The sequence below is a fragment of the Arvicanthis niloticus genome, chromosome 25 (assembly GCF_011762505.2).
Source record: "Arvicanthis niloticus isolate mArvNil1 chromosome 25, mArvNil1.pat.X, whole genome shotgun sequence".
Classification (NCBI taxonomy): Eukaryota; Metazoa; Chordata; class Mammalia; order Rodentia; family Muridae; genus Arvicanthis; species Arvicanthis niloticus.
The window spans coordinates 13,001,419-13,024,665 of record NC_133433.1 but is presented as its reverse complement, the minus strand read 5'-3'; the positions used below and the strand labels follow the sequence as shown (position 1 = coordinate 13,024,665).

The 23,247-nt window shown below is 39.0% G+C and overlaps 1 long non-coding RNA gene across 1 annotated transcript in view; it reads left to right on the top strand.

The window, feature by feature from the left end:
• LOC143438490 (uncharacterized) overlaps positions 1-23,247 on the top strand; it is a 176,750-nt gene that overhangs the window by 4,179 nt on the left and 149,324 nt on the right. The gene's annotated exons all lie outside the window — the stretch shown is intronic.

Here is a 23,247-nt window from a genome sequence, read left to right as displayed (position 1 = left end):
GTTACCAGAATTTGCCCACTTTGGATATATATATATATATATATATATATATATATATATATATATATATATATATATATATAAAGTGGGCACTTTTTTTGGTCACTTTAAAACCAGTACAGATTGACATTTCAGTGTGTGTCTGTATGTGCATGTTAAAAACATAAAATAATGCAGAATATATTTTAAAAAATGAAAAGCCCTGATACAACATTATCAGACAAGGAACCTCCAAAGATCCCATTAAGTTCATCGTCTGTTGGCCACCTCCCACTGGCCATGTTCATTGTCTGTTGGCCATCTCCCACTGGCCATGTTAAGTTCATTGTCTGTTGGCCACCTCCCACTGGCCATGTTAAGTTCATTGTCTGTTGGCCACCTCCCACTGGCCATGTTAAGTTCATTGTCTGTTGGCCACCTCCCACTGGCCATGTTAAGTTCATTGTCTGTTGGCCACCTCCCACTGGCCATGCAACCTACCCTTTAGAGTAGTTTGTTTCTCCAGTAAAACTCCCTTGGAGAAAATGAAAGTTTCATTTGTAAGTGGCAAGCAACTGGAGATAGCTTTAGGGATAGGGATATAAGAGTGTGTCCACTTCTCCTCTTACCTCTAGGACCCCATCAGGCGTAGGCCCTGTGCGTGTTTCCTCAGTCTCCGTGTTCATATGTACATTGATCCTTTTGATTTAGAGGGCCCCCTTTTCTTGGTGTCCCCCATCCCCTCTGACTCCTACTTTCTTTCTGCTTCCTTTTCTACAGGGTCCCCAGATCTGAGGGGAAGGATTTGATGGCGACATTCTATTTAGGGCTAAATGTTCTAGTGTCTTTTACTCACTGAATGATGTCTAGATGTGGGTTTCTATTTTTTCCCATCTTCTTCAGAAGCAAGTTTCTCTGATTATGGCTGAGCAAGGCACTCATTATTCTATGAGTATAGCAAAGTGTTATTAGCAGTTATTTTATTGTTATATTAATTTTTTAAAACAACAGTATTTTATTTTACTCTAGGTCCTGGGCTATCTAGTCTTAGGTTTTTGGTCACCCAATCGATGTCAGATATGTGTTTCTTATCATGGAGTAAATACTAAGTCAAATCAGATACTGGTTGGTTACTTCTGCGAGCTTTATGCTACCACTGCACTGTCATATCTTGCAGGCAGGACAGCATCATAGATTACTAGCTTCCTGTACACATGGTACACATAAGGGTGATTGCTCTATTTAGACATCAGTCTGATTTCTGTTTTCAGAGGCTTGCGTACATGTTGTCCTTAGTAATGGAGCTTTACCATCAGTTTGTGGAGAGCAATCTACAGTCTTAACAACAGTCTGGGTTATCTGGGGATTCCTGTGGGACACTTTTGGTCAAGAACTTAATTGGATGTAACAGAATCTCAATCTCAGTACTATAATCTTCCTTTGGTGACAAGAGGTGGCCAGTTGAGGCTCAGTCTTACCCATTATTTGGCAATTTTATTTAGATTACCATCATATCTGTGTATATTTTAGGAAGCTTCTACTGTATTGCTTCGATACTGTCTCTCCAGTGGCCCTTAATTTTAGATACCTCTCCCTAAATCCCCTGCTGGGTCACCCTCTGCCATCTTCCTACTACTTGATTCTCCCCTTGCAACCCAGCATATGCATGCCTAACTATCGAGTGTCTTTCCTAGGGAGAGCTATATGCTATTCTCCCCTGTCTCCCACAGTCCCTTACTCATTTCCTAACATCAGTAGATATATAGATTATAGCTTAGTTACCATAGACTTAACAGCTAATATACACATATAAACAAATACCATATTTGTCTTTCTGGGTCTGGATTACTTCACTCAGGGTATTTTTTTTTTTTACTTCCATCTAATTTTCCTGTGAATTTAATTTTTTTAAACAGCCAAGTAATACTCCATTGTAAAATATAACACATTCTTAAAAAAAAATCTACTCTTCTGTTGAAAGGCATTTAGGTTGTTTCTGATTTCTGGATACTATGAATAGAGTAGCAATGATCATGGTTGAGTTAGTATCTCTGGATAGGATGACACATCTTTTGAGTATATGGCAAAGAACAGCATAGCTAGATCTTGGGTAGACTTATTCCCTTCTTACTGAGGAATTACAACATAGATTTCCACATTGGCTGTACCAGTTTGCAATCCCATTAATGGATGAGTGTTCCGCTTGCTCCACATCTTCTCCAGCACATGTTTTATTGATCTGTTCTTGTTTTATTGATCTTAGCCATTGTGGCAGGTATAAGATGAAATCTGAAAGTCATTTGATTTCTATTTGCCTGGTGACTATATAGTGAACTTTACTTTAAGTGCTTCTCAGCCATTTGTGTTTGCCCTTTTGAGAATTCTCTGTTTAGTGCTGTACCCCATTTTAATTGGGTTATTTGTTTTCTTGATATCTAATTGAGTTTTTAAAATATATTTTGGATATTAGCCATTTATCAGATATAGAACGGATAAAGATCCCATTCTGTAGATTGCTGCTTTGTACAAATGATGGTGTTCTTTACCATACAGAAGGTCTTCAACCTCATGAGGTTCCATTTAATATTAATATTGCTATTATTATTATTGCCTATTCTATAAGTATTTTATTCAGAAAGCCTACTCTTGTACCAATGAGTGCAAAACTATTTCATACTTAATCTTCTGTCAGGTTCAATGTATCTAGCCTTATGTTGAAGTCTTTGGTCTGTTTAGAGTTGAGCTTTGTACAGGGTGATAAGTATTTGGATTCTTCTACATGCAGCTCTTCAGTTTTACTAGCACCATTTATTGAAGATGCTGTCTTTTTTCCATTGTGAATTTCTGGCCTCTTTGTCAATAATTGGATGTACTCAGGTGTATGGATTTATCTGGTACTTCAACTCAATTCTATTGATTGATGTGTCTGTTTTGGCGGGCCAAATCCATGTTGATTTTTAGTACTAAAGCATTGTAGTCCAATTTAAGGTTAGAGATGGTGATACCCTCAGCGGTTTTTTTTTTTTTTAAATTATGTAGGATTATTTTAACTATCCTGGGTTTTTGTGTGTTTCCATCAGAAGCTGAAAATTGTCCTTTTAAGATCTGTAAATAATGGTGTTGGTATTTTGTTGTGAATTGCACTAAATCTGAAGATTGATTTTGGTAGGATGGTTATTTTTACTGTATTAATGATAGTGATCTATGAGCATGGGAGATATTTCCATTTTCTGATTTTCTCTTCAGTGTTGTAAAGGTTTTATTATATGCTTCATTAGAGAAAACGAGATATTTTATATTATTTGAGACTATTTTGAAAGGTTTTGTCTCCCTAATCTTTTTACCAGACTGTTTGTCATTTGTATATAGGTGAGCAACTGATTTTCTTATTTAATTTTTTAATCCAGCTACTTTCCTGTAAGTGTTTACCAGCTGTAGGAATATTCTGGTGGAATTTAGGGTCACTTATGTATACTATCATATCATTAAGGTATCAAATAAAGATATTTTGAATACTTTCTTTACAGTTTGTATCCGTTTGATTACTTCCAGTTGTCTTATGGCTCTATATGGAGTAGGTATGGAGAGAGTGGACAGCCTTTTCTTCTTCCTGATTTTGGTGGAATTTCTTTCCATTTAAGTTGATATTGGCTATGGGCTTTCTGTACAGTGTCTTTATTAATTTGAAGTATGTCCTTTGTAAACTCTCCAGGACTTTTATTATGAAGGAGTGTCGGATTTTGTCAAAGGTCTTTTCTTTATATAATGAGATGACCATGTAGTTGTTGTCAGTTTGTTTACATGATGAATCACATCAGTTGACTTTATATATTGACTCATCCTTGCATCTGCAGGATGAATCCTGCTTGACCATGGAGGATGATCTTTTTGGCATGTTTTTGAATTCTGTTTGCATGTATTTTATTGATTACTTTTCATCTATATTTATAAGGGAATTTGTTGGATCTTTACGTAGTTTAAGTAGCAAGGCAACACTATAGCCTCATAAAATGAACCGGGGAATGTTCCTTCTGTTTCTATTTTATAGGATAATTTCAGGCATATTGGCATTAATTCTTCTTCTGTGATAAATCCATCTGGCCCTGACCTTATTGTTGTTGTTGATAGACTTCTGTCTAATGAATTTATTTGTCATGTGATTATAGGTCTATTTAAATTGCTGATCTGATCTTGGCTTAACTTTTATAAGTGTTATGTATCAAGAAAATTATCTTTTTTTTTTTTTTTTTTATTTTCTAGTTTGGTGGAGCATGGGTTTTTAAGTATATCCTTAGGATTCCCTGGATTTCCTCAAGTGTCTCTTGTTATGTGTACCTTTTCATTGATTATTTTTTGGCATTTATCCCTTTAAGGTGTGACTTCTAGATCTTTCTGGTGTGTTGTTAAGTTACAAGTTTGGGATCTCCCCAGTTTTAATATAGATACATAGTACTGTGAATCAAGTTGGGATGTATTCATTTTTATTCAGTTCTTGAAAGTCTTTGGTATTTTTCTTAATTTCTATCTTGATCCATTTTTCACTCTGTAGTAAGTTGTTCAGTTTCCATGAGTATGGAAGCTTTCTATTGTTTCAGTTGTTTATATCCAGCTTTATTGCATTCATGATGGTCAGACAGGATGCAGGGTCACCACAAGTCAATTGCCTTGTACCTGTTGAGAGGTATCTTGTGTCCAAGTATGTGGTCAGCATTGAAGAAAATTGTATGGGGTGCGGATAAGGTATATTCTTTTGTGTTTGTTTGAAATGTTCTCTAAATATCTGTTAGGTTCATTTGGTGTATAACATCAATTAGCTCTTGCCTTTCTTTAGTTTTTGTCTCTGTAACCTGTCTATTGGTAAGAGTCAGGTACTGAAGTCTTACCCTCTTGTTGTCTGAAGGTCACCATGTGATTTAAACTGTAATGGTGTTTCTTTTATAAATGTGGATGTCCTTGTGTTTGGTGCATGAATGTCAAGAGTTGCAGTGTCTTCTCAGTGACCTTTTTTCTTTGTTTCTTTGTTTAATGTCCTTCTCTAATTTTTGAATAGTTTTTGTTTGAAGTCTATTTTTTTTCCAGATACTAAAATGGTTATTGTAGCTTGCTTCTTGGATCCATTTACTCAGAACATCTTTTTCACCCTGAGGTGTTGTCTATCTTTGATGTTATAGTGTGTGTTTTGGATGCAGCAGAATGATAGTTGCTCTTTTCATATCCATTCTGTTAGTGTGTATATTTTTATTGGAGAATTGAGATAGGTGTTGAGAGGTGTCAGTGAGCAGTGTTTGTTGATTTCTAGTATTTTGTTGTTGGTGGTGGTGGTGGTGATGGTGGGGGTGTGTATGTATGCATGTGCTCCCCCCCTTTTTTTTTTTGATTTGCTGGTCTGAGATTACTTATTACTTTTGTTTTCTCGGGTATGATTAGCCTCATAAGGTTAGAGTTTGCCTTCTGTTACCTTCTGCAAGGGCAGACCTATACATTGGTATTGCTTAAAATTTGTTTTATCTTGGAATGCCTTATTTTCCTTATCTATGATGATTAAATGTTTTGCTGGGTACAGTAGTCTACCCTGGCATCTGTGTTCTCTTAGAATCTGTAGGAGATCAGTCTAGGTCCTTCTGTCTTCCAAAGCCTCCATTTAGAAGTCAGGTGTTATTCTAATAAGTTTGCCTTTATATGTTCCTTTGTCTTTTCCCCTTGCAGATTTTTATACTTTTTCTTTTCTGTATGCTTAGTATATTGATTCTTCAATGCCAAAGGGACTTTCTTCCCTGGTCCAGTCTACTTGGTGTTCTGTATGCACTTGTACCTTGATAAGCATCTCCTTCTTTATGTTAGAAAAATTTTCTTGTATGATTTTGTTGAAAATATTTTCTGTATTTTTGACCTGTTTCTTCTCCGTCCCTATTCCTACTATTCTTAGATTTGGTCTTTTCATAGTGTTCCAGATTTCCTTGATGTTTTTGGCCAGGATATTTTTAGATTTAACATTTTTTTTTTTACCCAACATATCCATTTCTTCTATCACGTTTTCATTGTCTGAGATTTTTTTTTTATCTTTCATCTCCTGTATTTTGTTGGTGAGACTTGTCTCTAAGTCTCCTGTTCAAGTTCCTAAGTTTTTCATTTCCACATTTCTCTTAGCTTTGCTTTCTTTGGTGATAATATTTCCACCCTCAGGCCTTACATTATTTTTCTCATTTTTTTCCACTATTTGTGTTTTCATAAATTTCTTTAGGGAATTTATTCATTTCCTCTGTAAAGACGTCTATCATATCCATAAACTCTATTTTAAAGTCTTTTTCTTGTGGTTCAGCTATGTTGACTATTGCTTGGCTCTAATCAGAACATACTAATCTGATTGTCATTGATTGTAGTTTTACACTGGTATTTAGAAATATGGGTTTGGGAAGATCATAATTCTAGGTGCTAATATCTGGTCTTGTTCTTGTCTGCTAAATGTTCTGTTCCTTGGTTTCTTTTGCCCTCTCTTTTTTTAGTACAGTATGGTGGCTCTGTCTTGCCAGATATGGCATCCTTCTGGTATCCTGCTAGGTTGGCCACTGAAGTTTCTGGGTAAAATGTACTTCTATGTATTGAGCCTGATACTTAGGAATGAGGATGGCTTAGGAGTGGGTAGGCTGAGGTGGACCACAGGAGAGAGGAAATAAATGTATTCCATCAGGATCTGCATAGTCCCCAAGAATGGGGAAAGGTAGTGAGCAGAGGCCCTAATAGACAGTGGGGACGAAACTGGAGGACTAGACACAGGAGGGAGAGTAAAGAGATGAAACTAGCCCACCTGTTTTGCTGGCCTACTTGCTTTTCTGGCAGTATGAGTTTCAGAGAATGCCTGCTGGGGTTGGGGACTGGATAAAGTCATGAGTTAGGAGGACAGTAGATCTGCCTGATCTGCTGGAGATGGGGGCAAAAAAGGAGGTGAAGCTGCAGTGGCTGGTATGCTATGGAGATGGGGGTGAGACTATGGAATTTCGATTTGGAGACAAGAAGAGAGAGGTGAAGATCTGCAGTTACCCTAGCCAGAGTGGCCTTCGGGTTCCCAGAGAATGCTGTAGGGAGCCGCGGCAAGTGGTGACAACATTTGCCATTACAAGATGGCGCTGGCATCCGGTGCTCCCACAAGTAAACAACTAAACTGCGCAGGTGCAAGAGGCGAAAGTGCGCCAAGTCACTGCCCATCCCTGGGCGTAATATGGGGTGATGAGTGAACAGCCAATCAGAAGTGAACACGCCACTCTAGGGTACATATAAGCAGTGCCTTTTCCGGGCTTGGGGTCTTCCGCTTCAGCTGATACAAGAATAAAGCCTCGTTGTAGTAACTACCCGAACACTGCCTCCTGTGTCTCTCTTGTGGGCGAGGGGATTCGGAAGGGGCTCGGAACAGAATGCCTGCTGAATTTGGAGACTGGGAGAAAGCAATAAGTATAGGGTTCAAAGTATGAAGAGCACAAATCTGTGTGATCCATTGGAGATGAGGGAAGATAGGGAGTCAAGTGCATAGCAGGTGGTACAGAGCTAGGGATGAGACTAGGGAACTGGATTTGGAGGGGAAGAGGGCGAGGGGAAGCTCAGCAGTTAGCCTGTTTGCTTCCCTGGCCTTGAAGGCCACAGCAATTCTAAGATGTAAAGGAAATGTAGACATTATTTGTTTCAACATTCTTTTCTCTGTACAAAATCTGCAACAAATAAAACCAGTGATAAGGACTTGTAGGATGATAATTCACCAAAACACATGTACGACGTTCAAAACCTTTTATGTTGTACTTTTGTTTGTTTCATCGTTTTTGAGATAGGGTCTTGCTACGGCTTTAGTTGGTCTGACACTCACTGTGATCTTCCTGCCTCAGCTTCCTGAGTGCTGAGATCTGTGGGCATGCCGCCACGCCAGCCCAATCAAGAGTTTATTTTGAAGCTGCTTTTATTTCCTTGTTATCCTTGTAGCCTCTGTAATATAGACCCAAATAATTCTCTCTGTGTGGCTTTTATGCAGTCATGTTCCCAGGGAATGTCTGCTGGTTTTAGTTGCTGGGATAATCGCATAAATGGGGAGAAGGAAGGTTGGAGGGTAAGTTCTACGTGACCCACTGGAAATAGGGGTCTGAGAGAAAGAGGAGGCTGCAAATAGATGGTTTTCTACAGAGCTGGGGATGAAACTTGGGGATCAGAGTTTAAGGCGAAGAGAAAGGCTCAGGAACCTAGAGACTAATTAGCAATCCTGGTCAGCTCAGGAACAGAGATGCTAATTAACATTCTTAGTCAGCTCAGGAATGGCTCCTGGAAGAGAGAGGGTAATCAACATTCCTCAGACAACAGGGGAGAAAACCTGACCTGATGGTCAGGGCAAGTTCCACCATTGGCCACCCATGGGCAAGGGAAGCCCCTGCCACCCCATTCCCTAAAGATAAATCAGTTTAAAAGTCACACTGTTCTGCCAATCACATTGTGCCTAGTCGCTGTTTCTCTAGTTTACCCTTTAAACGGAATAAGAACTGACTACCCCTTTGGTGTAGGATGACCCCAATGTGTTGGATCATTAAAAAGTCCTCTTGCCTTTTGCATCGGTTCCCCTCTCCACGTGGTTCACTCAGGAGGTCTCAGTAAACTAAGGCTCTGTTCCCTAGAGTATTACAGAGGAAGGTAGGGAGAAGAGGTTTAAAGAGCAATTAAATCATGGCTGGTTTTAATTCCTTCCTGTGTGTGGGAAGGAAGGTAGAATAATGAATGAATCTTTCTGTAAATACCTATAAGAACAAACCACAAACGTTTTGCTTCTCTTTGTCATCATGGCTCTTCTTAGAGCTGTTATCAAGGTGAGATCTGCTATGGACCGCTATCACTGCCTGTTTTGGGGGCTGAGCCTTACTGCCGACCTCTGGATGCTCCTAGTGTACCTCCACATGCTCTCTGGCTGCCAATTCCTCATTCTCATAAGAAAAAGATCTGCAATGCTTGCCCAGATGTCTGCCAGTGGAAAAGGAGTACTAACTCGGGCAGCACTTCAGAAACTTTTGTGTTATAATGACTCTTTCCTGTTCCAATATAATGGTTTCAGACAATCCTTTAGAGACTCCCGCTATATGGGTAAGCTTGGCAGGCTTTGTCTTTATGCTAAAAGCAGATCCTCCCAGAGCAAGCTCACATGGTGCTTAGAACAATTAGAACTCATAGAACTTAGAGCAACTATTTTATTGTGTATCCATGAACTGTCTTTGTGTCACTGTTGGGCCTTTTTGATACTGTGCCCCCCTCAAAATGTTGAGATAGGACTATTGTAATAAGCTTGTCCATCTAGAATCTGACCCTCTGTCCATCAGCCATTGCTTTACATATAAATTCTACTTTTTATTTATGTTAGAGGAGGACAGTAAATGGAGAGACAACTTAAATATACCTTATTTTGGGGCTCAGTATGAGAGAAACATGCTGTACCCCCTCTCACTGTTGGGGGTCGGGTGGGGCCAGGTCACCAGGGAGAACACACCCGGTGTGTTATGGGCTGACAATGAGCAGAATGAAATGAGAGCTTCTACAGTTTTTAGCTGTTGTGCTTTTAAAAGTATTTTTAATGCTTTGTTGAGAATTCCATATCTAAATAGAATGCATTTCAGCATATCACCCCCTTTTAATGTTCTATCTTCTCTCATGCTTCCTATAACCCCTCTCAAGTTCATGTCTTCTCTCTCTCTCAATCTCTCTCTCTTTATATATATATCTACATATATCTATCCATATCTATATATATGTATACACATACACACACACACACACATCTCTAACCCAAGGTTAGTTTCGCTAACTTGACACAAACTATAGCTACCTGGGAAGGGGTAACTACCATTTAGAAACTGCTTACATCAGATTTGCCAAGATTGGGCTTTGTCCATGTCTGTGGGGAATATATTGATTAATGATTGATGTGGACAGTACCATTCCTTGGCAGACAGTCCTGGGTTATATAAGAAGGGAAGCTGAATAAATCAGAAAAGCAGTGTTCCTTCTTAGCACTCTCTGGTACTTGTGCATGCTCACAGCAGAGGAGCTCTTTCTGGTTGGTCATGGTTTATTTTTATTTCCGTTCTATGTCCATGGTGAGTAGTGTCTTGAAAATTAGGATTGCAGCATCTGTTGTGTTTTATAAAAAGATAAGGAGAAAAGGAATATGTTTGGTGGATGTGCTGTCAGGTATGGGGAAAGGGGGTGCCTCCAAGGGCCCATGCTGAGGCATACCTTTCCCATGAAGGACCAACCACACAACAGTATAGTATAGAATAGAGTTTATTCAGAGCATGAGGAGGGCAGTTGAGAGTGTAGTAGAGACAGAGAAAGAGAGAGAGAGAGAGAGAGAGAGAGAGAGAGAGAGAGAGAGGGAGAGAGAGACAGAAGAGGAGAGAGGGAGAGAGAGGAGAAGAGAGTAAAAGAGTAGAGGCCAGCTATGAGCACATGGAGAGAGAGGGGGGAGGGGAATGAGAAGAGAGGGGCACAAGAGGATAGAGGGAGAGCAAGAAGGCAAGAAAGCAAGAGAGAGCAGGGGGGTGAGTAGCCCTTTTTATAGTGAGTCAGGCACACCTGGCTGTTGCCAGGTAACTGTGGAGCAAAGCCTAGACAAAATGCTAGCAGCATCTAGTTACGGTAGGCAACCAGGAACAATTAAAATAGCCTGAGGTGTTTGGGTACCTGAAAATTATGTATTTATGCATGTATATATTATATATATGTTTATATATAATTATATATAATTTTAAACTATATTGACACATATATGAATGAAATCTGTATTACTGTGTATAGATTGTGATCTGTATTAGTGTGTATAGAAGTACTTACATAAGAATTAGCACAAATTAAAGTCGATAGAAACTGGTATGTTCTTATAATAACCTAATTCATTCTTGTGAAAGCATTTTGTATCATTGAGAATGGGAAGACCATATGAGGTTGCTACTAGTAAATGGGTTGTGATTCTGAAACAAATCAGCTCCCAGTTCCATTTAACAGCCTAAAACCAGAACAAACCAGAGCAAGAGTGAGAAAACCTGTCATGATGTCAGGTTTGCACTGACATCAAACTGCAGCCTCACCCTGTCTCCTACAGAAGAAAGGATTTTAATAGAAACACAATGCACTTATATTTTAAGTTGAGAAAAAAACTCAGTTTTTATGAATTATTTCTATGCAGGCATATACATGGGCATATCATTATATGCCTGAGTCTTTCTCTGTAGTCCAGGTTGACAGTAGCTTTCAGTCTTCTTGCCTCAGTTTCTTGAGTACTAGTGGGATTCATACCCAGAATCTGGCACTCCCAGAATCTAAGCAGATATTTTTGATAGGATAATACATACCTTTTGCGTTTTCTAATTTAATAAAGTATATCTATATATCTTTGACTACAATTGGCTATTTTACTATCAGTGATGTTTCTCAAAGAAACTTATTTGCTTTACTCAACATAAAGTTTTAAAACATTTCCCTTGAGCTCATAAAAATGCGATCTCTTCAGACATTTATGACAGGTTTTCTTCAGAACAGAGGTAGAGGAGTCTTACCAGAATTCTATTGATTCCTGCCTGTGGCTTTTTATTCTTGTTCCTATTATTGAGCCACTTATGAATTCAAAAAAACCATTTCCATTGATGTCAACAGGCTGGTGTTTTATCTTATACTCATGTTTATACATAAATATAGAATATCCTTTATTGTAATAAATAACTTATTTTCACACATGTGCATGATTTTTCACACACAGACAGACATATATATGTGCTGATTCTTTCCTAGAAATAAGGAGTTTAGTGTGCCCATTAAAGAGCACTGAGTCATTTGCATACTGAAATGGTGTAATTAACGTTATGGGGGCTTATGCAGGCAGTTGTTTTCTGGGTGTGTCATGTCGGAGCAGCTATTGAGTGGTGGACTTAGAAGCCTGGGAGAGTTGCATCTCTGTTACTACAGTTAAGCTTTGCCTTTGTCTTTGGTTCTAAACAGAACTGCCTGGAAAGCTCTGTAGAGCCTCCAGGTACCCAGGAAAGCACAAAAGGTGCCCAGCTGTTGAAGAGCACCTCAGAGAAAGAATTGATGCTGAGCCAGTGAGAATATCTCAAGGTCCCACTAGCAAAGCCTCACACCTTCTAATTCAAGCCTCCAGAAACCTCTCATCTTTCCAGGTCTCTGGCTGGGGTCATTTGAATGTGTTTACAATCCAAAGCCTGGCAGCTAATATTGATTACATCAATTTTTTTTTTTGCTGTAGTATTTTTGACATTATGACATAAAAGTCATTTGTTTTAATGCTTATAAAGAATTCAATTTTTTAAATTTTAAAGTAATTTTATTTTATAGAGAAATTAGAAATATCACCGAAAAAATTGTTATATACTCTTGATCTACACTAGCCAAGGGTCAGTATTTTATATGTTTGTATTATTGTTCTCCTCATCTTCTCTATGAGCTTGGTGTACTCCTATGGCCAACCCCCACATGAATATACATATATGTATTTTTGAATGAAATATGCTTGAAGTTAAATTGCAGATAAATGGCCTTCTCCCTCTAAGTACATTGTTATGCACAGGGCATTCTGTTACGTAATGTTGCATAATTTTCAGCATCAGTGGACCTATTTGAACAGTTTTTCCCACTATTTCACTTTATGACAGATGAGAAACTTATATTGAGTTCAGAATCTTACTCAGAATCCAAGCTGTACTGGAGTCTGCTTAATTCCTCTCAATCACTCTGTTTCTGCGTGGTTGCCTTTTATGACCTGACATTTGTGAGACAGGGAGTTGTTTTGTGGACGTTTTCTCCATATCCCAAATCTTCAACAGATTCCAAAGTCAGGCGTTTAATTTACTACTGAGTTCTAGTTAGCATAATTTTGTCCCATGGCTAAGCCGGAGAGAGCACTTAAACACGGGAGTGTACATATTGGGAAAGGAAGTGTCTGTTGGGCAGAGTCCCTGTACAAGAAGAGTTACCTGTGGTAAAGCAGGTAACAACCACCGCAGCCAATGAGCATGCTCTCCTACCAATGTGCTGCTACGATTACTATTATCACTATTTATTATTATTATTACTATTTAGTTGGTAAATGAGGAGTTCTAGTAGCTGTGGTCTGCTTAAAGCCATACGATGGTTGTTTTTTTTTTTTTTTTTTTTTTTTTTTTTTGATCTTGGTATCTGAAGGATAACGAAATTTTTGTGGATCCTAATTTCTGCTTTGGCCTCTACTGGGGTGTGGGTTACTCCTGAAAAATGACTTAAACAGTCCTGTAGGCCCTCTGCCTACCACAAAGCATACCACTGGAACCTCAGTTTGGAATGACAGCATTTGGTGTATAATGTTCAAGAAGAATGAGAAATAGACCACTGCTCTCAGTCCTACAGGGTCTGTTTTCAGGCTCATATACTCTGCATCTTACAATCGTCAGTGGGCCCCAAGCAGACAGAGATTCGTAGCCTCATGTGAACATAAGAACTCTGGGGTTCCCTCTTAATGGTGGATTTTGATCTGGTACCTTGATATCACTGTTCAGATGTTGAAATATAAACCTTTGAAAACAATCTGGACCTCACAAAATGGAAAAGAAATTAGGCAAAATATTATCAAGAGGTAGAAGTCTAATGACCAGGTTTTTTCTGGCTTCTTTACTTGTGAAATATTGTGAAACAAATAAAAAAAAAAAAGTTCACCTACTATGAGGAAATTCAACTTACCAGTTATCTAGTCACTGGGTGTGAAATTCAGGGTCTTGTGAATGCTATGCAGGCAGTCCACTTCTGAGGTACACCTAAGCTCTCTTTTATTTAGTTTTGTTAACAAATGTCTGTCTCATTAGGAGTACAAATGGTTGAACACTTCACATACCTGTGCGAGCGAACTGCTAAGAGCAAAGCATCGCATAGAATTAAAAACTGTGGGTCTAAAACTGTGAGCCTTAGAAAGTTGATTGAGCAGTTGTGTTAAAAGAGATGGGTAGCACTTGCTCATTCCTTTGTTCATACATTAATTCATTATTTCTTTGAGGTAGAGTCTCACCCTATAACTGAAATTGGCCTGCAGCTCACTAGGTAGCCCAGGATAGCTTGTAGCTTGTGTTTGTGTTTGAGCCTCTGAAATGATGGATTATACATATGAGTTCACATTCAGCTCCTGTGGGTGTTTAGCTTCTCAAACTCAGAAATTAGCAAAGATGAATAGAAAAGCTGTAATGATGCAACAGGCCCAGATCTGTGTTACATGGATAACACAGTCCCTGAAAAGGCAATCAGTGATTTTATTAGGTGTTCATCTGGAGGGGGAGCAGGTGGAGCCTGGAACAGTGGGGCCTCAGTGATGCTGAACAACCTACGAGGGTTTCATTGTCCTAGGAAATTATTTCCCACTCATCCTCCCAAAGCTCTAGCTCCTTTTCTTTCTCCATCCTTTATGATGACACACTTGCTTCTGTGTACTCAGATGAATCAGAAAGGAGGGAAGAAATGCCTGCAAGCTTCCATTGCACAGCCATCAGAGCCTTCCCCTACACACTCACTGTCTGCTTCCCCTGTCTCTTCTCCCAGCATCCATGTATTGCAAGTTACTGAGCAGCAGCAGGTCCTTTCCTTTCCCACTGTGTGGGAGAGTCACACTAGCGTATGATTTTCCTTCACCAACATCCCTCCCTAGATACAGAACCACTGTGATCATCATATTTACTATATCATCTCCAATTTTTAAAAATCCTATTGGCTGCCAGGCAGTAGTGACTCATGCCTTTAATCCCAGCACTCAGGAGGCAGAGGCAAGTGGATGTCTGAGTTGGAGACCAGCCTGGTCTACAGAGTGAGTTCAGGATAGCCAGAGCTACACAGAGTTAAGCTGTCTTAAAAAAGCAAAATACTACTACTACTACTAACAGAAATAATAATTTCTGTAATTAATAATGTAACTGTGACCTTTCCCACCTGCACATAAGTTCCCTGAAATAATGACTCTGAGACTGAATCATATATGAATAAATGCTTAGGCCTGATCCATGACTAGCTCATATCTTAATTACCCATTTATATTATTCCAAGTCATGTCACATGACTTGTTAGTTGGTCTTTAGTATCATATGGCCATCTTCTGTGTTTGGGGCAAATCTCATACTTCTATTTTCCCAGAATTCCTCTCTCTGTTCCAGAACTTCCACCTCCCTATTGCCTGCCTAAGCTAATAAGCCAACAACATTTTTTTTTTATTGACAGGTGGTGCTTCCATACAGTACAAGAGATTGTCTCTACAATAATGATAATAATAATGACGATGATAATAATGATAATAATAATAATCCTGTAGCTGTCTTTCTTCCTGTTGCTTAGAGTTAGAGAGAAAGAACTCTCAGCTCTTTCTCCAGCACCATGTCTGCCTGAATGCTGCCATGCTTCCAGCCATGAGGATAATAGATTAAACCTCTGAAACTTTAAGTCATCCCCAATTAAATACTTTCATTTATGAGTTTCCATGTTTATGGTCAGCAATAGTATAAGCAATGGTCAGAAATACAATGTGATTTTTTGACACATGTATAAAATATGGGATAATTAAGTTAATTAATTAGTTACATCCTTAATTTGCCTGTGTATGTGGTGTGATATTTGATAGTTACTGTTTTAGCTTTTAAAAAATACAAATTATTGTTAACTATAGTCACTCAGCTGTACAATAAATCTTTAAAATGTATTCCTCCTTCCTGAGAAAAGCTTTCTACCTTTTAAACCGAATTTTTGCAAATTTCTGCACTCATACTTGATTTTCTCTCAATCCCCATTGTACTTTGTGCCCCTGTGAGCTTGGTTTTTTCAAGATTTCACTTATATTAATCTTGATTGCCACTTGACAATCTGGACTCACTTAAGACAGCCACCTCTAGGTGGGTCTGTGAGAGTATTTCCAGGAAAGACTGATTTACTGGAGATTCCCTCCCACCATGGATGGCACCAGCTGGCAGTTGGCCCAGTTGAAGGGGTCTGAGGAAGAAGCTGTGTGCTTACCTGCCTGCTTTCACTCTTGCTATGAGCATGTCTGTCTTTTGCTGGCATCAAACTCTAACTTCTGCAGTTTTCCATCGTAGTCCAGCAGGTTTCCAGGAATCTTGTAGGCCTTTTGTATTGGATTAGAATGGCTGAAACATTCAGCTTTGTGGACTGAGTAAGTACTGGGCTCTCAGCCTTCCCAACAAGGCACTGCCAAGTCCCTCTCAGTTAGATATGAGTCATGAGTAAATTTGCTTTTATAATATGAACACATTCTATCAGTCATTCTTCTAGAGAACATTGTCCAACATGCCACTTCTGAGACTACTCATGTGTTTTTTTTTTTTCTGTGTCTTGCTTTTTACAGTTAACAGAACATCCTGTAGGATATTGTCACAAGTGACAGGATTCCATCTTTTAAAATGACAGAATATCATTTCATTTTGCATATACCAATTTTATGTATTCATTCATTCACTGATCAATACTTGGGCTGATACCATATGATGGCTCTTGGGAATTATGCTGCAGTAACAGCTCAGCATATGAGCACCAGAGTTTTGACATTGGTTTTAATTCTTTTTGGATAAATTCCAAGATGTAAAATTCCTGATTTATATAATATTTCTATTTTTAATTTTTGAAGAAACTTCATATTTTTCTCCATGATGGCTAAATTAACTTATATTGACCTAAATAATATGTGAGTATTTTTTCTCTACATCTTCTACAAGACCAAATAAGTCCATGCATTAATAGTCAGTGAATTTGAATGAAGATAATGAAAGCATACAATGGAGAGTGGACAAATGTTTCAAGGAATGGTGTTGGCAAAGTGAATATGAACATGCAGAAGAATAAAAATGGATTCCCACTTCATACCATAGAAATGTCAAGAAAGAGTAAAGAATAAATGTAAGACTCAGACTCAAGGCTTTAAAACGTTTTGAAAAAAAAAAAACATGATGGGAAAGCTCCTTGACACTGAACTGGGTATAGATATGCTCAATGAAAAAAAACAAGCAAAGCTAGAAGAGAGATAACATCACACAGAGAAGCCCAAGGAGAGGCAGAAAAATTATCAGTATAGTGAAAAGAAACAACGCAGAATGGAAGAAAGTATTTGAATGCCATGCATGTGGTAGGGAGAGAATACAGAAAGTGTATGAGGATGTCAAGTGACAAAGCAAATACAGCAAAACAAAAATCCAATTAAAAAATAAACAAGGATATTGTTATGCGAATTTTCCTAGGGGAAAATTAATAAATATGTATTCACTTCTAATAGTAAAATAATGAAATATAAAATAATAATTTTGGTAGACCTGTATTATCACTCTACATAAAACTCTACTCCAGATGGATCAAAGACCTCAACATATGGTTAGATACACCAACCAAATCTGATGCAAGAGAATGTGGGGAATAGTCTTGAACCCACTGAGTCAGGAGTAGACTTTCTGAACAGAACACCATTAGCATAAACACTAATAATAACCAATAAATGGGACCTCATGAAGCTAAAAAAAACTTCTGTATGGCAGAGGACATCATTGGAACAAAGCAGTTACCTATAGAATGGAAAAAAATTACTAATCCTGCACTGAATAGAGGACTAAGATCCAATATATATATAAAGAATGCAATTGGATATCAAGGAAACAATGCAATTTAAAAATGAGGTACAGACCTAAATAGAGAATTTTCAAAACAAGAAACTATAATTCATGAGACTCACTTAAAATGTTTAACATTTATAGACATCAGTGAAATACAAATCAAAACTACTTTGAGATTTCATCTGATACCTGTCAGAACGTCTAAGATCAATAAAACAAGTGACAGCTCTATTTCTCTTTGTTTAATAAATCATGTAGGAGTTGTCTTCAGCAATAGTAGTATTCATACTGGAGAGAATGTGAAGTAACGGGAAGACTCAGCCATTGCTGATGGGAGTGCGAATGGGATAGCCACACTAGAGCTCAGTATGGTGGTTCCTCAGCAAGAAGGAAACTAATCTACCCCAAGATCCTGCTCTACCACCTTTGGAATATACAAAAAGGATGCTTCATTCTACCACAAGAACATTTGCCCAAACATGTTCATTGTTTTGCTATTAATAATACACAGAAATTAGAAGCGACCTAGATGTTCCTCAACAGAAGAATGAGTGAAGAAAATGTGGTACGATTTTACAATGGAGTATTACTCAGCTAATAAAAAAAAATCAAATTCACAGGTAAGTGGATAGAACTTGAAAAAAATCGTCTAGAGGGAGGTTACTCAGACACAGAAAGGCAAATATGATATGCATTTGCTATCAAATTAGATAGATGCTCTGAAGCCACTGTAAGGGAGCTACAATCTGTACAAGCACAGAGGATATGGAGAAAGTGAGGGATTTGGAAAATAGACTAGATAGGTATGGAGGGTCGAAGGGAGATCCTGGAATGAAAGGGTTAAACAGAGATGGCGGAATGGGAACAAGACTATGGGGGAAGAACCACTAAAACTATGGGCTATTTGAGGGGTGGTGTAGAAACCTGTACAGTAGAAGCTTCCTAAAATATATACGTATATGAAGGTGATCTCGATGAAGTTGTCAAGTAATGGAGGAGATAAAGTCCCAACTGTCCTCTTGACACCAAAGGAATCTTCTAGTACTAAGATTCTGTTAACAACTGATTGAGTTGCTGGCTGCAGGATCTCATTGGAACCCCCACACAGCTCAGGCTATCGGTGGTTCTCTGCAAACGAATGGTAAGGTCCAATGGCTGAATCCAACCTCTACACAACTTACAAACGCAGAGCAATAGAGCTAGTACTTCCCTAAAGCCCTCAGCTTGATGGACTGAAACTTTCACTTCATGGTACTATAAGTTACTCTGCTACTGAAGGAGAAAGGAAAACACCAAGGCAGTTACAAACCCCTTCGATCTACAAAAGTGACCTGCCAGCAACATACACTGTTGCAGCTGTGGCACAAAGCTTGCTAGAATAATTAAACAATATCTGACTTGAGTAAAGGCTCACTCTAAGAGCTGGAACCCACACCCAACGCTGCTTGGGTGGCCAAGAATATGAGGTTAGGCCAGGGACCTAGGGAAAAAGCAAATACTACTGTTCCGTTAAAGCAATGGTTCTCAACCTGTAGGTTACAACTGACCCTTTCACAGGGGTTGCATGTCAGATATCTTGCATATCAGACATTAACATTATGATTCATAACAGTAGCAACTTACAGTTATGAAGTAGCAATGAAAATATTTTTTATAGTTGAGGGTCACCATGACATGAGAAACTGTATTAAAGAGTCACAGTCCAGCACTTGAGAGGCAGAGGCAGGCAGATTTCTGAGTTCGAGGCCAGCCTGGTCTGCAGAGTGAGTTCCAGGACAGCCAGGACTACACAGAGAAAACCTGTCTTGAAAAACAAAAACAAACAAAACAACAACAAAAAAAGAGTACCAGCATTAGGAAGGTTGAGAACCACCTTGCTAAAGAAACATAGTAATAAAATGTCTCCTAATGAAATTCCGCTATGTTCATAGATCAGTGAATAGTGCAGTCATCATCAGAGAAGCTTCCTCCTGTAGCAGATGGGAACAAATACAGAGACCTGTGGGCAGCAATTTCACTAACTGATGCTGGATAGAGGATGGCCTCCTCGACTGTGGGAGGTATCATTTCATGGCAGGTAGGACTGAGGTAAATAAGAACTGCGGCTAATGTGAAACTGCTTCCTCCCATGGTCTCTGCCTCCACTCCTGTTCTGACTTCCCTCAAAAATAGATTGTGATCTGGATGTGTAAGCCAAATAAACCCACTCATACCTTAAGTTGTTTTTGATCAGTGTTTTATCAAAGCAACAGAAAGCATGCTTGCTAGACGAGCTGGTGAGTGGAGAATTCAGTCAGCTCTTGCCATGTGGTCACCACTGTGACGGGAAAGCCGTCCTCATCTTTTAGTGGAGAGAGTATTGCCTCAGCCCCCTCCACCAAGCATTTCTGCCTTTTTCACTAGCCTTTGATTAGCGAAGGATCATATTCTCCTGCTTGCTGCCCCACAGTCTGAATTCTGCAGCTTATTCCTAGCTCTCTCAGAGTGAGACCTAATTTATATGCTGGCTTGTGAGGTCATAGGCTCTGCTGTCCCTCTCTGCATTCTTCTTAATACTATACCTGAGCATCGACCTTTCTCCAGCACTGCCCAGCCTCCAGACACACATTTCTGCTTCCTTGCTGCCTGCTTAAAGGCAGGCCTTTCCTGAACATCGTGGTAAGCAGCATCTTTTCTTGGCAGGGTTGCTCCTGTCTGCTGGCTTTATTTGTCTTCACAGTATATAAAACTATCCGATGTAATTTTATTTACTTGTTCATGTAATTATTTTCTGCCTCCTTACCTGCAATGCAATTTGCATGAAAACAAGAACTTCAGTTTGCCCTACATCACTGTCTGCATATGTCTAGTGGCTCATAAATAAAGGAAGTGCTGTGTGCTCACTGCCAGCAAAACTCCTGACTGGGCTGAATATGAGTGAGAGCTGTGCTATTGAATTACAATATCTGTAAAGGAAATTCTGACTGCATTTACCTTTTGCCTTGTGCACTCACTCCCATTGCACTTAACCTCTGGGGAGAATTTGCCCCCATTCTACAGATGGCTTCCAGATGGACTCCTTCATAAAATGAATGACAAGAACCTGGTAATCCAAAGGTGTTTAAAGCATCTCGTAATATCCAGTCAGTAAGAGCTGAGGTCAGTGACTCTGAACATCAGGCATATGGAAAAATGTACAAGGCTCAGGGACTCAATTTTAACATTTTCACTGCAATAGTATAAATCCATTAAGGAAAACTGTAAGTCTGATTTAAAAAAAAAAGCACTGGAGATTAATGTAGGTCATTGGATGCTATTTTCATTTTATAAGGTTAAGAAGAAGGGAGCTCTTTCATTGTGAAAAATAAACCAAGATTTAGGAACCTACTCTGCAAACATTTCTTCTTCTCTGCTCAGCATCTCTTTATAAAGAAAGGTCCTATTTATTTGGTAAGTTCAAAATGGACAAGCTATAGCCAAACACTCTTTATTTATAGTATATACATACATCACAAATACTCTTAGCAATAATGTAAGAATAAATGGAAGCCAGAAGTCTTTGAGATAAGCCCCTATACCCAGTGTCTTATCCAGAACGGTAACATACATCCTTGACTGGACGTCAAATGCTACAGGATCTGACTACTCATGACAACACAGCCCCCAGGGAGCCTCACATAAATCATACCCTCAATTTTTTTCCTTTGCTTCTTAAGCCCCAGAGTATTTTGTATGTTTATTGCTCCATTCTTATCCATTGATACATCTCAACTTCCAACCAAAAGCTATATATTTGCCTCAGACCTGAATCTGAATGTGTGTCTTCTGCCTGGCCTTACCCTCTTTCTGTCATTTTTAAAATTCCACTCTGATCTTAGTTTCTGGAAACACTTTTCTCCTTTTAAATGGAGATTTTTTTTTTTTTAAACTCATTTCTTTCAGTGAATATGTCTGTCTTGCAACTACGCAGAAGACAGCTTCTGGAAGTCTTACATAGGTTTGTGCTGTTGGAGGTTATAACATTGGAAATGACATCAATCAGAAGGTGTCTTCCTGGGCTGGGAAGGATGGAGGAGACTGATTCCTTTTGGAAGGGAAAGATTGTTACACTGTGGGTGCCCAAGTTTTCCATTTAGTGAAAGGAGGCAAGAATGACTTATTCTGAAGGCTTCCCCAGAGCCTCTGCAGCTTCTGGTTCGGGTCTAGCCTTAGGAGTCCTGTCAAATTTACTCTGATCTTTAAATCAGCTTTATTAATGGGTAACTGACAAACGAGCATTGTACATATTTAAGGTGTATAACTATATTGAATTTTCCTTTTGTGGGGGTACTAGAAATTGAAGCTAGGGTCTGGGGCATGCTAGGGGAGCACTCTCAGCACTGAGAAACATCTTTAGCCTGAGGTTTTGATGCATGAATACATGCACTGTAAAATGCATGTTCTCTCCATAGTTCCCATGGGGCTCCAGTCTCATACAGCCATTCACTTATTCCTTCACCATGACTTTTCCACTTCCCTAGTCTCATTTCTACCTTGTATCTCCAAGACATTTCTCACATAGATCAGACGAGCCTCTGCCAGTTTTTAGATCATACTCAAGTACTGGTCCCCACAAGCCAGGCAATGTGAGGTCCCTTTTCCCTTTTTGCTGACAACCTCTATGACAGCACACCATGCATGGGTTAGGACGTGCTCTACCTTATTGTCTGTCTTCTTACCTTTAACCCACCCAGCATCTCACTGTCTCACTCTGCACCCATTTGAAGTAAACTCCTAAGGAGAACAGGGGACAAACATGTATCTGGAATATCCACTAGGATTAAACATGTGGCAGATGCCCGGGCCACGCCCATCTCATTGAGGGTTATTGGTTTAATTGCAGTGTTACATAGCCATCTGCTTTTCCCTGATGTGCTATGCATCTGTGGAACTTCTTCCCTTCGTGTTATTAAGGATAGAGATGTGCTCACATAAAGCCAGTTAGGAGCAGTTTCTGACTGGCATTTTCAAACATGTTTTCTACTGCATTCTTATTGTAGAACAAGGTCTTATGTCAATATTTAGATCCAGAATAACAAATTTAATGGCTTTAGTTAATATCCCAAACCCACTGGATTAGTTTTGTATTTCTCCTACTTTCCCTTTTTGATTTCCTGATCTCCTCCTCGTCTGACATTGCATAGTGGCTAGCTGCATGCCTCTCTATGATGAATCGGGGCAGTTTCCTGCATAGGCACTTCCATTTTTCCCTAATCTTTTCTTACTACCAAGATATTTTAAGCAAAGCAAGGATTTGATTATACATGTGTGATATTTTAAGCAAAGCAAAACTGGATTATACATGTGTGAATACATCTGTAAGACATTTTTCTAAATATTGCTGAAGCAAGAAAAGCTGCATTTTTAAATGTTAACACACAATTGCAAACTTACTTGCATAATACAATTTGAAGTTAACCAGAAGTCATGAATGCATTGAAATAAGGGTTTACAAAAGAGTCTAGAACGTTAAAGTGACAACACAACTCAAAGTTAGGCAGTGTGTTTCTGAGCTATAGCTTACTGTAGTTTGTAGGTCAGTTTGAGAAATGCCTAACTCTCGATACTTTGTCCAGAGCAGAAGTGACAGCAATGAGGAAGAGGAAAT